The sequence below is a fragment of the Sceloporus occidentalis genome, unplaced genomic scaffold, assembly GCF_023333645.1.
Source record: "Sceloporus occidentalis isolate IW3139 unplaced genomic scaffold, rSceOcc1.0.p SCAF_158, whole genome shotgun sequence".
NCBI lineage: Eukaryota > Metazoa > Chordata > Lepidosauria > Squamata > Phrynosomatidae > Sceloporus > Sceloporus occidentalis.
In genome coordinates this window covers 1,201,007-1,219,733 of record NW_028317138.1, presented here as the reverse complement: position 1 = coordinate 1,219,733, position 18,727 = coordinate 1,201,007, and positions in this window count along the sequence as shown.

Here is an 18,727-nt window from a genome sequence, read left to right as displayed (position 1 = left end):
TAAATAATTTACCACTTGACAGTGATAAGTAAATCTTTTCAATGCTTCCCTAAATTACAGGATCGCCTTGTGGTTTGAAGATAGGGCTGTTAGACATGTTTTTCTGCATATGTTCCTTCTTTCCAAAACTCAAGACAGATGCTGTTAATTTAGAAAATAAATGAAAGTTTCATTCAAAGTAAAAAAAAAATAAAAAAATTGTCGCTTTTCATCATTAAGCCTCTGCATTTTTTCTTAACTACTTCACGTATCTCTTAACTCAGCACCAAGGGTTCGGCAGCTCACCGAGAAGAAGGGTTAATAGGGAACCTCTATTGTTATTTGAGGTAACAAAGTTCCCACACAAGCATTATCTTTTCTTTTTAGGCAGCCGGTGGGTTTAGTTGATTTCCAAACACAAAATTAGATCTGCCATCAGCACCAAAGAGTTGCCTGAAGACTCCGTAAAGATGGAGTTGCTTGTGTTGAATGGTGTTCAGTTGTGAATTGTGTTGAGGGCATGCAGTTCCTTTAAAATATATTCTTGGCTTTTAACCTTGATTAATGTGATAAATACATAATTAAAATCTAACATTTGTTTCATTAGTTTTTAGAGCTGATTACTCTATACAAATCTTAAGACGTCCTTCTTTCCTGAACTCCATGAGTCCACATTGTGTTATCTCTTGCTTATTGTTTTTGTGTGGACCAAGAAGCCCTTTTCAAGGGGGAGATAAAAGGAGAACAGTTTAGAAAAGGAAGCTAATATTTTTATAAAGTATTATTCTTATTTTAAGCATTTGAGGGTTTGTGGTTTACACCAAACGAGTAATTATTGAAAGACAATTGTATCCAATTTCCTCTACACGTCATGGCAAACTGCAAGTAGCGCCATTTCTGTTTTGCCAATCTTGTCTGTCAAATTTTGCACCTGTTGTAAAGACTTGAATCTTATTAGGTTCTTGGTCTTGTTTTATACCCAAGACTCTTATGCCCATCTTACATGTATACATTTCCTCGCTGTATTAACTTCTGCCATCTCTGGCAGTCTATTCCATGTATTCTTCTCAATGAAGTTGTATCCACTACTTATACACTACATCCGTCTTTGTCTCCATCATGGTTTCCATCATGGAAGGTATTTCTGCATTGGGAATTTCTGTAGAATGGGATCATTACATTGGACCTTTATGATCCCAACTGTAGAATGGAAGGACATATCCGTGGATGTTGTAGAAATAGACTTTGCTTCCTTAATATCAGTCACACAGCTGTGGACCATTCATTTTTATCGATCAACTTAGCTTGATGAAGCTTGGCGGATGAACTCATGTGATGAACCTATTTCTTATTAAGGTTTTCTAAACTAAAGCAAAAACCTAATTCAATTGTTGAAGCTGTCAATGGTATTGGGTCTAGAAAGGTTCCTTTGTGTAAAGGTAAAACTATATTTAGTCATGAATTGTAGAGTAAGCCAGGTCAGACCTAGAGCAGCCACTTCCACGGCTGCCATACTTATTGAACGTCAGAAAATGAAGTCATATCTCGGTGGCCCCTCTCTTAAAGGTGTGCCCCATGCACTATGAAATTCGTATCATCGTTCACATTCTATGGATATTTTTTGCCACAAATTGATACAAATATGATGCCCTGTTTGGAATCTCCAGAACAATGGACATATGTAATGTCTTATTACTTGGATCAGAATAATTAATAAAATTAATAATTATGAGCAAATATGTACAGAAACACATGTTTTAATTTAGATGTAAAATCTAAAAAGTAACTTTGGGGCACTTTTCTTCCAAAAAAAAGGTGCTTTATATTATAGAAACACATACATTCTCATATGTACTCACTGCTTCATCTTCTGGCTTTAGGGACTTAAAGTAGGTACTTATTTCCTGGTAATATTATATAAGCAGATTCTATATATTTCTAGCTCATTCCATCTCATTATAAATGGTATAACTGCTTGTTTCAAGAAGACTTGAACATCTCAGCTTGACAATGAATCGTCTCTCTTTTAGCCCGACTGTTCTTCTATTTAAGAACAAGGCTGCATTGTTAATAATCTCTTTCAGGAACTAAACTCCTTTCAAAATTGTCTTAAAGATGACAAGCTCAATGTTCTATGATCTGGCAGGAGCTCTGGAGAGATGAGGGACGAGCTACAGAAAATGTGAGCCAGGTGGAATCAGTAGACGTTTCATACTGTTTTTTGACAGGTCCTTGAATTTTAATGAAACTTAAGACTGGACTGAACCATGATTTTTTTTCCCCTTATAGTCTTTTTTGATGTTTCTAGAGTTACTGTAAGATGAAAGAGGTTCTCCTGTTTGGACTTACTGTACAGTAACTTTGTTACTGTCTCATTTTACCAGTGATCCCTCCACTAGGTCTCACATATACGTGTCTCATGCCGAGCACTGGTTGAGCCTGTCTTTTTTGTTACTCAAAAGCTGATTTGGGTAATATGTTTTTCTTCTGCCCCAAATGATTTGGCTTTGAAGACATTTATTTAACAGCTTAGAAAGAAGCTTTGGTCTAAGGTTTAGGTCAAAAATAGCGGTGGAGTAAGCGAACTCCAAGCCGGATATAGAAGACTCTTTCAGGCATATTTACTGAAAAGCAGGTGCTTGCAAATTGGTGGAAATTTTTTTTTAAATTAATTTAACCCTCCAATCCAACCAGGAAAAGGTAAGTATGGGTAAGTATAATTTAGTTTATTTATCACCATAAGCAGGGGATGGGGTGGGAGGTATATAGGGTACTCATTCTCTATGGTTCTTTATTTACCACCCATCGTGTATGGGGTAGGGAAAAGGGGCTCAATTGTTAGTCCTGGGGACCCTCATTATTTCTCTTTTTTGTAATTATTTATTTACTGGAGCAGGGGGGATATTTTGTGGCATGCAGTTTGGTGGATCAGAGAAACGTTCTGTAAGTGTTAGTATGCAAAGTCATGCGACTGGAGTTAAGTCTGATTAGCTGAGTTAATCCCACTGGTCGCTCTACTTCTTAATGAATAGATTATTTGAATAAAGTAAATATTTTTTTTATCTTGTCTTTGCACCTCAAACTCGAACTTTTTTAGTTACCTGATTTCCAAATTTGCAAATATGCCATTAAATTATGTAGAATTCCCCAGGAATAATCATATCTGTCCTCTCCATTCCTCTTTTCTTTTTTCCTCCTCTTCTCCATTTTCTCTACTTCTTTACTCTAAGATTTAACGCCAAAATGGAAAATATGTATCAGGTGAGTTTTTGTGCAATTTTTCCATCATCTTTTCACTTAGAACAGGCCAGACTTCTGCTATTTTTGTGTTTCTCTCATGTAGGGAATGTACGTGACAGTTCTGCGGTGTGTAATCATGCCACATCTGGAATACGAGCTATTTCTGCAGCTCAAATACAGAAGGAAGATGAAAGTAAGGAACACCAGAAATAAACAGGCCGTCAGCCAAGTGTCTTCAGGCTTCTGTAAGAACTTTGTGCTAAAGCCAGAGTTAATTCTCCTATCTTTAGGATGGAAATAGAAAACGAGCTAAGGGGAAAGTGAGAAATCCATCCTGTCAACACATTTAGTAACTTTATATAGTTATTGTCGTTTAAAGAAAACTCTCTAAAAAAGAAACATTTCTAAAATAAATCATATATTTCTCTGATTGGAATTTTACAGATTTCTGTTATTTTTACTCTAAAAAAAAAAAAGTAGGAAAAGAGCTGAAAGTTTTAATTGGAGCAATGCATTATTATTATTAATTGATTTATAGAGCTTCATCATATTTTGTAGCGCACAACAATGGGTAAACAGGACATGACGAGTAGGTGATAAGGTGAGGAGCTTATAATCAAGAACAATTTCATGTTATATATCACTGAACTGTAAAGACTCGCTAATGAGGTCCAGTCATGTAAATCAGAGTAGAATTAACAAAAACAGAGGAGCAAAAATTTTAACATTTAGTGAAGGCTTAAGGATAGACTGTAATATTTATATTTTTTTAAAAAAATCAGTGGAAATAAAGAACTGTGTGAAATAAAATTATGCTATCATAGGGTATTTATTCGTCGAAATCATGGGTAAGAATCCGCAGACAAGGTTGCATTTTGACTCGTTTTTGGAAAAGTCACGATAATAATCACGGCGTTTGGCGGATAATTGGAATCTTGGCACGCCGTGTAGACCGGAGCAGGAAATCCACGTAGCGAATGATTTATTTTGTAACATATGGAAGATCGTGAAAAATGATACTCTTGGAAAATTTTGTGATAGGTATCCCTCGACTCAAGGGAAAACTGATCGTTAGCGGGGCAAACTTGGAGATGCTCCTTGGACTTCTATTCTCTGAACCTGGGAATGTTCTAAATGAGCTGGCCCTGAGGCCCCTTATATATTAACCCTTTAATGGTCCATTGAAGTTTCTATATAGTTTCCCACTCAATGTGTTTACCAAAATGGCTCTAATACCGGTCCTCGTGGAAACCTTGACTTGTCATTATTTAATTGGTGAGAATTAAGATACACCGAGAATCTGCCCCTTCAGCCTAGGATTGGGGCAAAAACCTGAGTCTCATCCTTAAAGTTCCTAGGTATGATAATTAATGGTGTGTAAAGTCTTGGTTTTGTATCCTTTTGGTGTTTTAGGAACCTCGATGTTATCGAACAACAGGCCATGACCTCTCTTGGGGACATTCACTAAAGTCCATTCCCGTGTGAATGTAAAAGTTGGTTTATTTGTCCTCAGACCCGTTGGTTTTTATACATATTTATTTTACAATCCCAAATTTGAAACCCTTTGCTTTGAAAATCACAGAGGAAATGTTTTGACAAATGTTGACATTCTAGGCCATTTACAAGAAACCTTTGGAACATTAAAATGCGAAAGGTCGGCCTGTAACTTGTAATTATATTGAAAAATGCATTTATACAGATACTTATGCTAACACAGAAAAACGGTTCTACAAATAAAAGCTGTAACATTAATGCGTCATCCCATTGGAAAAACAAGAGGAAGCAGGTAAAACGATTCACCATAATAAGTTGAATTTCCATGTGCCTGCAACTCATAAACAAGCAGAAAAATTAACAAATTTCACAAATACGGCTGATGAAAGAGTTTCTAAAAGAGAGAACATTTTAATTAGAGATGAGTGCATTGGGGAGGTCTTTTGATCACTCAACGCTATAAACAAGCACTCTAATCCAGATATTTTTTTTTTGCACGGTTTCATATTTTTGACCTCACAAGGAATATTATGATTCAAGTTTTTTTTTATTTTTTATAATAACATTTTAATTATGCTACAGATGAAATAACATAAGGTTTTGTTTTCCTATTTGCATATGGCATTGAGCACAGTTTGACAATGAAAGTTTCTCTCTAATACATACCATAGCTTTTCGCTATTATGATTTTTTTTTCTGTTCTGGATGGGCTTTTTATGGGGAAAGGTCAAGGAAATGACTTATTAACGAAAGGATAAAACGTGCTTGATGAGCTGAACTAGTTTTATACGTCTCCATTTCTAAAAAGGTTGCGCATCCAAAAAGCGATATGTTGGCCTTTATCATTGTTCTGTGACATCAAGCAAAGAACGACTTTTTAACCCCTTAAGGACAATGGGCGGTGGAAAACAATGCATTTTGAGTCCGTACATGTATGGGCATTGTCATTAAGGGGTTAAAGGGACACTCCAGTGCCCCCTTGTGACGTGTTCTGGACCCCAGTTTATGAAAATGATTAGGACTGCAATTATACCTTGACTAACATGGGTTAAATTGTAATATTTTGTACATTCGCCATCTTGTTTCCATTCCTTTTTGTATTAATAATACACATCGTCTACTCCGCGTCACAGTGTTATGCCCTTAATCCCTTTACCTCTGTTGTGTATTTGCCATTGTTGAATGTGTGATGAGTCCCCTTCTTCTCCACAGAAGAACTCTGAGAACCGGAACGGCTTCCCATCTTGGCAGGCGGCAGGGATGGACAGGGACGTCCCGGTAGACCCCCGGTTCTTGTAACACCTATAAGCAATAACAATATATATAAATTGTGCTTATCTTAAGAAGATGATGCAGCTACAGAGATTTCCACTCACTCAGCCCTACATTTTTGAAGCAGCCAATGAGCATACTTGGGAACTTGTTTGCTCCAGATACCCGAAGCCTACCCTTGTGGGACTCGGTCAGGTCCTGCTGACGTTGATAGGGCGATTCCGCTGACGTCAGGGCATTCCTGGGTAAATGGGGGGGGTGTCAAGACCCCGCTTCTGCAACCCCGGAGGACTCAAGTGTTGACCTGGAGAACCAGAGAAGCGGCCCTTCTTTAGGAGAGTTCCCAGGTATGCAAATCAGTGATAGGAAAGCACTTTCCGTTAGCATGAAGGGTTCATTAAACTCCCATCTGGAGCATTCTCTGAGCAAGCGCTGGGGCTGAGGGGCAGTAAAAAAAAACATTGCCTGCACAGAAAATATCTGGGGGTAGGCAAAGGGGCAAATGCACATGGCGAAGTCTGCTGAACCCCTATATGCATATGCAATGGGAATAATAAGAAAATACAAAGGGCCCTTTCACCTCTCATATGCATTAGTGTATTTATTGACTAGAGTGCAACATTAAAAAAACTTAAGAAGTACACCCTTCATCAACAGAGAGACCCCCCAAGGTTTGACAGACTGCACCTACAATGATTGTTTGTCATCCTTATATTGGGGTTTCTTAAACTGATGATGTCATAGTGCACTATGACATCATCAGGTTAAGAAACCCCAATATAAGTGGTTTGTTCATTTCAGACAAGAACAAACACATTTTTAGCTTTCTTTATCAAACATTTTTGCAAGCATCTTAGTAGAATTATATAACGAGCGATTGTTGTTAAATGTGAATATTTAAATGTTTTTCATAACTCGCGTAGAGAAAAAATATCTCTAGAATATCTGAAATCTACAGAAATTAACGGTACGAGATCTTTCCACCAATATGATAACAAAATCTATCTCAAATCCCTATTTATGTTTAGAATTTAATATGAGCTTGCACATATTTTTTTAAAAATATCCCTATGCTATATATATATATATAATTTGTATTATTATTATTATTTATTTTTTTTACTATTATTTATGTTCATTCTTGGTCTTGTTTTTTATGCTTGGATTCTGTAGGAAGCAGACTATGTGTTTTTGTCCGCAATGGGAGAGGCTGCCTGTATATAACATTAAACTATCTTATCGCTGATGTAACATTATAGGAAATTAGTAAATAAAACCACCAAATGAAACTATGACATCACACCAACCAGCTTAAACTAAATAAAAAAAAAAAAAATACTATTTTTTATTTTTTTTTAAATTAACTTTCAGTACTTTTTCATCTGCTCTCTTTTTTCGGAGAGATTTTATTATTTCAAAACAACCGCAGTATAAATTCTTATTTCATATTCAGTACCTGGTGTCGGCATCCATTTATGTACTAAACACATGCACTGGGCCGTAAATGCAAAATGTGGATGCAACAAAAAGTGCCTTTTATTTATGATCCAGAACACTTTCTTTGTCAGATTTCCGAGGCTGACTTAAACATCTGGAAGGCGACATTTGTTGCACCATAAATAAAGAGAATTCTTTGTGCACATATAGATTATTTTTAGCGTGCTTCTTGTTTTCATGCTTTTGGTCATATTTCATAAATATTATATCGTTCTTTATTGTCGATAGAGAGGTGCAAAGCAGAGATGAGCTGGAAATTTGGTACATTTTGGAAATTTTACTATAGACTGAAATCTTTTTTCTTCTAAAATATACAGAAAAAAATATCTCTGATACCGATATATGCATTTTTTTGATTTATATACTTGTTAATATACAATACTTAAAGTAAATACCTTTCAAAATACTAATTCATCGGATATTTGCAGATTTTGAAGCGTACGTGTGGTCGTCAATTTTGAGCCATGGGAATGCAAGAGAAGTCAATTTTACATCAAAGGGCATAAAAAAATCCTTTTTAATGCTAAAATGGCAATCCGATTTCCTCTTGGTTTTACTTTATTCCTATGTTCAAATTAATTGCTAAAACTCTGTGTATACATTCAATGGAACAAAAAACAGCACATCAAAAGGTCATTCTTTAATAAAAACTGAGGTGTCTTAATATATTTCATACACAAGTGCCTTGGCTTTTGCTAAAACAATAACCATAAGTACTTTTACTTAGCTTAACGCTTCTGTAAATAAGTGTAGTTTTAGAAACACAATTCCTGGCACTTTTGAATACTCAAACCCTTTCCAAAAATAATTTTTTTAACCACATAAAATTTTGCCCCATTGATGTTTTTTATTTTATTTTTGTCAGGAACACTTAATTGTCATGTGAGACAAGAGCAGGCAATGATTGGTTGTTGCCATAAAAAAAAAACTGGCACAGCTTGATCTAGATGTTTTTTTATGCATCATATGCCATTTGTGCCAAAACAAAAATTGCAATATAGTAGTTGTCTTATTCTATTTGTAATAAATAAAACTATTTTATGAACTTATCATGTACCCGGTGTGGTCCTCTTGAATTTTCAATGTGGATGTGGTGTTCAGCAGAGAGCCCCTGTGATTGGTCACTGGTGTGCTCCTGCAACCTTGGAGGCATGTATGAAGAAGATAACGGGAGTCATGTCCTCCCAACCAATCACTAGACATTGAAGTTCCACCACAACTGGTGATTGGTTGGTTGGTGTTCCTCATGGGCAGGTACAAGTCCTCTCCCAGTGGCTTCAGTGGGAGTTGCTTCCTGTGTGCTACATTGTTACTGCTTTTATCTGATCCATTGCACTGATCTTCTGATATCGATCTTGGGGTGATTCTAAGTTATCTCTCTAATTTGGCTTTTATTGATTATCTGATTTGACCTTTACCTGTTCCCTTTGGGTTTTATTCTGTTTAATCTAATACCTTGGGTGTGAAATTGGCTCCTAACTACCCTCTTGAATCTTGATTCAGTTTATCCGCTCCTGGCTACATTGAGACTCACATATGATCCTGAGGTCCACTAACTGACGTCTAAAAGAACCATGATACCATGACAAGAAGGTGAATACCTAAAGCCATTAAGAAGACTTAAGAAAAGGAAGACAAAACATGCATGAAACAGTTATAACAACCTGCTAAGTTCATTCATATGATTTATAGAATTCCAAAGCAGAAAAACCAGGTTCTAATATATATGGCCATCTCCTTGAATGTCAATTGGGTCCGACCACCACCTGAATTGGGCCATTAACTCTGACCTACGATCTATGAGTCGGAAATAACGTAAAGGCTTTGAAATCATGGAAAGTTCTAGCTGTCAAAGAGCCAGCAGGCTGTGATTGATTAATGTGTGAATGTACGCGACTGTGCGATGTAAAAGAAATAAAGCAGGGGGAAAAAATATTGCGGTTGCTTAATATGGTCCTGTCAGCAAAAGCCCCTCAAATTGCAGCCTTTATGGAAGAGCCATCTGTTCTATTATATAACAAATACTTAATCAAAATATTTATGACATGTTTCTTCTGAAGGATCATCTCTTATCCCTTCCAATAGATTAATGTTTTATAAGGTAACTGGAAAGCTTAGTACAGTGTGAAAATAAACTTCCTGATTCATCTAAGTAACATGGTGCTGACACGGTTTCTAGGACAGATCCATTTTTTACTGTCAAAACAAGCAAAACAATATCATTAAAAGCGCAGGGTCAAACTTAACAAAATATAAACAGATACAGGTGATGCAGAACCTTGCGTGGTACCTGTAGAAACCCATCAAGAATTGCCCATTAGATGTTCTACCTCCTACCTCATCCATCAATTCAATCCTCCATTGAAGTGGATTTTGGTTGGAAGTATTTTCAAATGTGTATTCTAGAATTCAATGAAATTAAGTCAAGTGATTTTAATTTGAAATATGAGTAAAGTAAACCATGAATATCTTCAATAAAAAATGTTAATTAATTATTTCACAGAACAGAATGATATATCCATTTCTTATACCACACTTGCATCCCAAGTTGCTTGCTTAACATTTTGGCCATTGATTAAGACCTTAGAGGGCCAGAATGTGAGAAATCTCAAGGATACATTTTTTCTTATTTTTCATTGGCTGAAAAAAGGTGATATTTGGCATGTTGCACCAACTTAGACCAAAGTTGGTGCAACCATATAAGCAAATTAAGCAACTGCGTAGGTCCCCCAATGGTCTAAGGGTCCCCCTTGTAGGATGTGGCTCAGCATACAAATTATCATAAAGTTAAATTTCTAAAATGTGTTTTAAAAACTTTAATTATTGGATTTCGTACTTTGTCTATACTCATTATTTTCATTACTGGCAAATGGAGTCTCCTAAATTTCTAAGCCTAGAATTTAAATGAGGTTTGATTTAAAATTCGCTCAACAAAAGATATCAACAACAACCAAGAATACAAAGTTTTCTGGGACCACTATGGCCTTTATCTTCCCTACTGGACACACTGGGGACAGAGAGACTGTTTGCAATCAAAATTCCATATACAAACATTCCAAATTTTACAAATATATGAACAGTTAAAATATAATTTCAAAATAAAAAAAAAATAATAATATAACAGATATTACAAGATTTACATGATGTAGCATTTATTTAGTGAGCATTTATTTATTTTATGAGGCAGCCTAGGTGGAAAAGCACCTTTAAAAGACAAAGGCAAGTATTTCATATTTTCCATCAGCTATTTAAAATTTCAATACAAACTTCAAAAAGCCACCCTCTGAAAATCTTCATAGAGTGTGTTTTGTTACAAAAATAGATCTTCTAAAGCAACTGCTTCGATAAAAGTATTTTTTTTCCAGTTGAACCTAGAACATCTTTCATTCCCAAAACATAAAGAATCATTTAATTTGTGTAATGTCAACACCAAAAATATGTTATGTTAGAAAATGTGCAGAATTTGTTTCTTCCGACCTTATTGTTTTAATGTGAATTAAATACAAGGTCACAATCATTTATGGATAAATTTCTTGAAATTATAGCGTTAGAACAACTGCATTCTGCTGGTCAGTCCTGCTTGTTTCTTTACAACAGAAGCCATGGCATCATTTTATTAACAGTTTGCTATTATGAAGATAGAAGTCTTAATTTTAATCAGACAGGCACTTTAGAATTCCATAAGGTAATTTAACTAAACATTGCCACATCTTCCACCTGCTAGTCTACTCACCAGAAGAGAAATGGTTAAAAAAGGACTTCCATTTTAAAGGTAAATATTATTATTATTATTTTGCTGTTATTATTAATTATTATTATCATATTATTACCTGGCTGGGTGCCTTAACTAAAAACTATACACATTATTCTCACCCTTGAAATCCAAAACATATTTGTTGGTTAAATATAATAAATTATATTAAAGGGCAAATAGCAATAAAAATCAGGGAGTGTGACCAAACTTATGGAACTTTCAAAAGAAAAATAGATGGGTAGGCTACATAGGCTGAATGGTTCTTATCCACTGTAAAATTGTGTTTCTATGTAAAGGACAGCTATGGCATTTACTGATGTTCTGTGGGATAATCAACTCCTCATTTTATCACCGTTTGTCAATGTATAGAGCACCATTCAGATGTAAGCAGACAGACATCACTCTATAAGCAAGTAACATTAATTTTTAATTGTAACATGACATACAGGTATAGGGTTTTTTTTAGCAATAATTAATACATATGTTCCTTTTATTAATAGCTTCCCTTTGATTAATATAAAATTTTAGATTTTGTATTTTTATTGACACTTTTAAGTGGCAAGGTCATAAATGACGTTTAATATTACAGTACATAAAGAAATTTATATTAGTGTTTTTTAAAAAAACACGAGAAAATCAGTATTTGTATTTTGACATAATACCGCAAAAAAATATGTAAGATGGAAACAGAGATTTTACTTTGTTGGTTTTCTCACCACTGTAATTACTTATCTGTAGTACTGGTATCCACGTTGAATTGTCAACGTTATTCCTGGAGGGCTAAAAAAAGAAAGCAAAGGGGATTATATTTATCGACACGAAGCATTTTGGTTTACAGAGATAAAGCACAAGTACAAATAAATCCTTGGAATAAGTGGCCCATTTTTCTGAATTCAACATAGAAAGTATTAGGAAACATTGGATGACAATAAGCAAATTAAAAACAATGCCTAGAGGAACAAGAAGAATTTGCAGATGGTATAGTTATCGTCTACTTTATTTTATTTAATGTTGTTTACAGGAGGTATGTGAAAAGATCAATTATTAAGAAATATAGTTGAACATGATTGGCGGTATCTTTTCTGGAGGGAGAAAAACGAATTCACATTGAGATCTACTAAAATTGTATACAGAAGTGAAAACAGAGTGAAAACATGAGATTTTTTGAGTCGTCTAAAGTTTAAGTGGTGTTAACAGGATGGAAAAAACATGGTTTTGAGATTCCATTATTTGTTTCACTGTTTGTTGAGCCTGACACAGGTAGTAGTACAGCATAACTCCTAATATTATATAGTGAACCAGACACAGATGTTGGTACAGCATAACTCTCATCACTATATACTGAGTCAGACATTGACGATGGTACAGCATAATTCCCATCATCTCTTTGAACCAGGTCTCCTTGAATACTTCTGCAAAGGATTGAAAGAACTAGGGGAGTCTGTGCCTCCCAAGGAAGAGAAGGAACTGATTGAAAAGTCATATTATTATCTCAATGAACGTTATGTCATTTGCCATTTTTTTCTGTAAATAATGTACTTGCGATCACAATAAACCTTGTTCTTCAATCAGAAGTCTTGATACTAAATTACTTCTACAGTCATACTATTTAACCTATTTGTAACCTTGTTCTCGAATTGATTTAAATGATGTTTAAATTGTAAAACTGTCGACTGTATAAATATCAGCAAAAATAAAAAATAAACTAAAAAGGTTTATAATTTGGTTGTATGTGGTTGATACCTTGATGCAACAGAAGAATAACACCGAGTCCTAGAATTTCCAGCTTTAATAATAGAATATTGTTGTGGGTATTTGGCTGCAACTATTTTTTTTCACAGGAAACATTGAAAATTGAAAAGGATTTTGAAGAGATGAAAGCAGCTTCTAATAATTTCTATTTCCCCCTACAGCCATTCTAAAGGACAGCGTACTTAATGAAAACATGGATATACAGCACATACTTTGCCTGAAATTTCTTCACTACCAAAAAAAAAACCAACAACCCATCAATACTCCAAGTAATTACTAAATAACATTCCAAATACCCACCGGCCACAGTTGAAATTGTAATAAATTACTTACAGCCTTACAGATACCGTAACATACCTGCAAACATCAATTCAATCAGTCATCAGAAGTCTACTTAATATAACGCTGGAAGCAAATTATGACAATTGATCTCTTTGTGTTATTTTTCAAAACTGTATATCATGTTTGCAGATAAAACATAATTCATGACAAGGAACTTCTGTTCCTTTGTTTGCTAAAATGTGTACATGGGAGATAACATCACTAAATAGTCATTCTCTGCTTTCTTTTTGGCTGTGGAATCAATTTTTCTTCAATGGTAGGGGTACAAAATTGTAGTGTTTTTTCCCCCTCTATAACATCTTAATTTTTTTGTCACTTATGATGATCAAGTGGGCTTTTCAAACAAAATGTACTTTTACCCGGGAGGTTTTCCTGACATATGACTTTTTCAAGCACCTAGGAAATGATAATTAATGATGCAGGGAAAAATAATTTGTCAAGGTCTTCATGTATTAACACGCTTAGACGTCCATTAGTGAGGACACCCTAAATATTGTCCCTCAATGTTTTTAGAAACAATTCAGAATGCATTTTGCACATTTTTTTAATTTATGTTTTTTTGTATGGTGCAGATCAGTAAGTCATGTACTCTGGAGAATACTGAAGGATATTCAAAGGAGAGTGTTCTTCTTCATCACTTCCTCCCTCCTTTCATCTCTTCCTTCTTTAATCTTCCTTCGTCCCTCCCTCTCTCTCTCCCTTCCTTCCTTCCTTCCTTCCTCCATTTCTCCCTCCCTCCCAAACTTCCTCTCTCCCTTCCTTCCTTCCTTCCTTCCTTCCCTTACTTTCACATGTCCTCCCCCCTCCCTCCCTCCCTTCCTTCCTTCCTTTACTTTCACATTTTCTCTCTCCCTTCTTTCCTTCCTTCCTTCTTCCCTTACAAAAAAAATACTGCAGTGTTTCTGAAGTAATACTGCAGTTTTTTGGACATGAAAAAACTGCAATACTGCACTTTTACTGCAGTATTACTTCACATTTACTGCACTTTTACTGCATTTGTACTTCATTGTACTGCAGTTATTTTTGTACGGAAGTACAAATGCAATAAAGTACAACTGTAGGTTTGCAGTCTAAAAAAAAAGTGCAGTAAATGTGCAGTAATACAGCAATAAAAGTGCAGTAAATGTGCAGTAATACTGCAGTAAAAGTGCAGTATTGCAGTTTTTTCATGTCCAAAAAACTGCAGTATTACTTCAGAAAAAACTGCAGTAATTTTTCGTAAGGGTTTCCTTCCTTCCTACCTTTCTTTCTTTCCGAGCAGATTGTTAGGGCTAAGTCCTGAATGGTAAAGACGCTACATTTTTTCTGCTTCATTCGCTCCAACAGAAGTGAGTGACAGCTACTTTAAGGAAGAGAGGAGCAGCACATTGAAGATCCATGATTAATATGCAATGCGAGTTTAATGTTTCTAGATGAAAAAGAAAAAGAAAGGATATTGCTGACCATTTAACTTGTTTGCAGCTTTAAGCCAAGTGCTTCTTCAAAATAAGAGATATCTCTGGAGGTATAGTTTATTAACTATGTGTCAGCTTGCGTGTGGATTTGTTGACGTATCACGCCTCCCGAGTCTACCTTTTTCTCTATAAAACAAAAGAGAAAACACCCTTTTTCATTTTCTGCTTCACTTTCTAAGAGACACTGGAAAGAACTCTGTCTACATCTTTTGCAAACCCCTTAAACACATTAACATCTTCAATGACAGACAAGGTCACCGCAGCCCCTCTGGACATCAGACAGCCTTTTTTCTTGCAGATTTGAAAGTTGAAGAGTAAGAGAGTGTTGTGGCCCAGACCACATGAAGTGTTAATTGGCAATGGCTTAAGTGACCTTGGAATCCCTTTTTCCCCCATAATTTATGTACATAAATCCCTAATACTTTACTACAACAGGATTAAATCCAAATTACCTAAAAATCGGAAGCTATATAAATATTGTATATTGTTTATTTTTCTTGCTTATTTCATCTTTGATCTGCATCAACAATATCTATATAAATAGTAGAAAAAAAAGTAACCCTTTTAATAAACTATGAAAACCCACATCTGAACATGCAAGAGACTCCGTCATTAAAACAAAGGTCTAATCAGTGTGGTCAGCAAAGCATAAGAATGTTATTAAGCAGTAACATTATGTTTTAATTAACCAACACAGGTGTTGTAGCTTGGCGGCACGCAATTAAAACTGGAGGTTTATTTTCAAAGTTTGTGACACACAGCGGATTTAGGCCAATTGGTACTTCAGGGAAATATCTGCTTAATTTTCTGACGCTGGTCCAACTTTTATAGCACAACGGACATCTACCTAATGTTACCATTGATGGTGGGTCTGCCACCAGCCCATATAATCTCCACTCCATCAATACGTGTTGTTTTCAAATAATCAATGATCAGTGATCTAGCATCTTCTTTTAGAGATATCACTGGTAACCCTAGAGTTTAGGACTTGCTAAACCCATAGGAAACTGGGTTCAACAGCGAGCACCAAGATGGACAGCTTAGAGGAGCTTGGGAGTGATAGCCACCAGCAAAATAGGTTGAGTTGGGCTTAAAAACATCTTTGTGGGTACACTGAGCTGAAAAATCTATGCCTGTGAGATATTTCAGGGCCCAAAAATATTAGATGGCTCCACCATCTAGTAGGACCCTGTAGTAGGACCCCATTTTAAGATGGACATGGAGTCTAACGAGAAGAGATGGGTATAAAGCTTAAAGGTAAGGAAGACCAGGGCTGGAGAAAACAAATTAATACATGGAGTTAAAAACTAGAATGAGAAAGAATGAAAGAGAGGTGAGGGGTGGGGAGTGCTAGAGAGAGGGAGATGGCAATTAATGAAGTAAAAATAGATGGTTAATAAGACAATATCAAGAAGAAACCGAAAAGAAGGAGCTTCAGAAGTATTACCACCATGTTCCGTCAAAATGTATTTTCCCTATCTAACATGAATGTTTAACATTGAGCTTTTATTAAGCGGAATTATGAAAGAAAGCATTTGCATTTGAAACATATCAATATGTTAAAGCAGGCAATTCAGCCTGACCCTAAATACTAGATTAGCATATTCACGGAATGAAACTTTAGTTGGTGAATGATACAGCTGCTGTGACCTTGATCCCAGTTGGAGTAGATTGTTAAAACTGAATCATTTAGTACTCGCGATATCCTTCGCCTTATTATCTGCTACTGAAATGATTATTTTTTTTTCTTCTTAGACCGGTATGACCTACAAATTCCCTCCGCTTCTCCCTGGAACTTCAATACCACCTTAATGTATACGACAACCTCCAACATATTAAAATCACAGAGACTTAAATATCCATCTGCATTCAAAATGCTTTGAGCGATTACGCAATACGGACGAATGCTAAGATATAAATGGTCCATAGCTGGCTACCATGTCTTGGGAACTCCTATTGCCCCTAATCTTCTGCCTAATTAACCCTTTGTCGAAATCTATGATAAGACCAAGGATTGGTGTACGTTTTACAAATCTAATGGTGCTCTGGAAGAGTTAGCACTCCATATTGTTGTTGATATACTTGGACCAATCAGATGCAATCAGCAACAACATAGACCTAGTAGACCTGGAAACAGGAAGTCGCTGCTCTCGAGGTATAGAAATATATAGTAAAAAAAAAAAAAAAAAAAGGTTATTTAATGTATAGAGCTGTAAAATGCAGTATTTTGGGAAAAAAGTAGATTTATCAACTGATAAAAAGTTTTTATCTCAGGATATACAGAGATAAAAAAAATTAAAAAAATAAGCACCATTCTGTAAAATATTTGTGTCTGTAAACAAAAGAGTCAGGTCCATACACTTATTAAATAGAAACCATGATGATAAATGAAACCATGGTCTTAAAAGCTTTGTTTTATTTCGGTGACATGTTGCCTTGACTCTGACATTGTTCTAATGCATTCTGACAGCGTGCGACTTGTCAAAGTCTCAGACTTCATCTCAAAGCATTTTAATGAATGGTACGTAAAACAAATACCCGTTTTTAATGTTAACAAAGGCATATCCTACAGACAGGGGAGACAAGTGACCCTATAGACCCTACACCTATAATGTCACTTTATGGGAGCTTCTACCTCTTCTCTCCCCTCCTATGGAAAATTAGCCCCCTCCCCAGGCCATCTACAGATGTGTGATTATAGTCGGCAGAATAAAGGTCTTTTCTGTACACAACCGGGCCCACAGAACCTCATCCATTCTTAATGTGGACTAGTATCGGAATAATCTGTCCCTGCATTGGATACAGGGTATCAAAACAATCGAACTGCTTACAAAGTAAATTAGATACAGATTTTAAAAAAAAGAAGATTTCCAATCTGTCAACCACATTTAAAAAAGAATAATAATAATAATAATAAAAAATAGAAGAAATCAGTACAACAAAAAAGAAGGATTGCCAAAAAATGATTTTTAAAGACAAGGGGACACTCCTTCCTATGTATACACTTTACTGCATGTAATAGCTATTTATATATATATATATATATATATATATATATATATATATATATATATATATATATATATATATATATATTTACCAAATAAAGCATGTACAAATGTGCTTATGTATCAATTTATGTAGAAACCGAAACATGAAGGTTTGGAAAGAAAAAGCTTGAAATGACCCATGGCAAAGCTCTTTTGGGTGCTATGGAACATCCACAAACACAATACATGTTGCATTGATATATTGTGTATCATTTTGAATCCTTTTAACAGATGTTCTAAACATTATATCAGAGGTTTGAACTCCTAATCTGTTATAAAAGCCAACAAAGCAGAGCTCTATAGTTTTCTTTATTTTCAATGACATCTAGTCCTTTAGTAGTTTCAATTTTTATGTAGATATGGTGTGCTACGGAACAATGAGATGCTAAAGACACCCCATCTCCGTACCTTTCTCGCCTTTGATACACATTACTATAAAATGTTTCTGTTGACAGGTACAATGGATACAGTTAATGCATCTCCGCGGGTTGCAATTCATTCATCAGCTGACGGAAAACAGTGACTCCGTATCATAATGCTCGATGCATTAGCCAAGAGAAACATTCATTTCCTCCATGGCTTTTGTTTATTCTGGCCTATTGTTTCCTGATTATAAAAGGGGCAACGACATTTGTCAGACCTTGCTTCTGGCACAATGATGAGTGTTTCTTTTTTTAATGTTTTTTGCAAGGTGTACATTATATTTCATTTAAGAACTTTGCAGATAACCTTGGAAACAAAAACTCTGAGTAACACTAGGTCTGAAAGTGAATTTGGCATCGCTCAGGAGATAATGGAAGTATTTGCTAATATCGTGATCTCATAAATGTGATTTACTGTCAACAAAGAAAAAAAATGTAAGTTACTGGGGATTCAATAACTCATCTAATTCA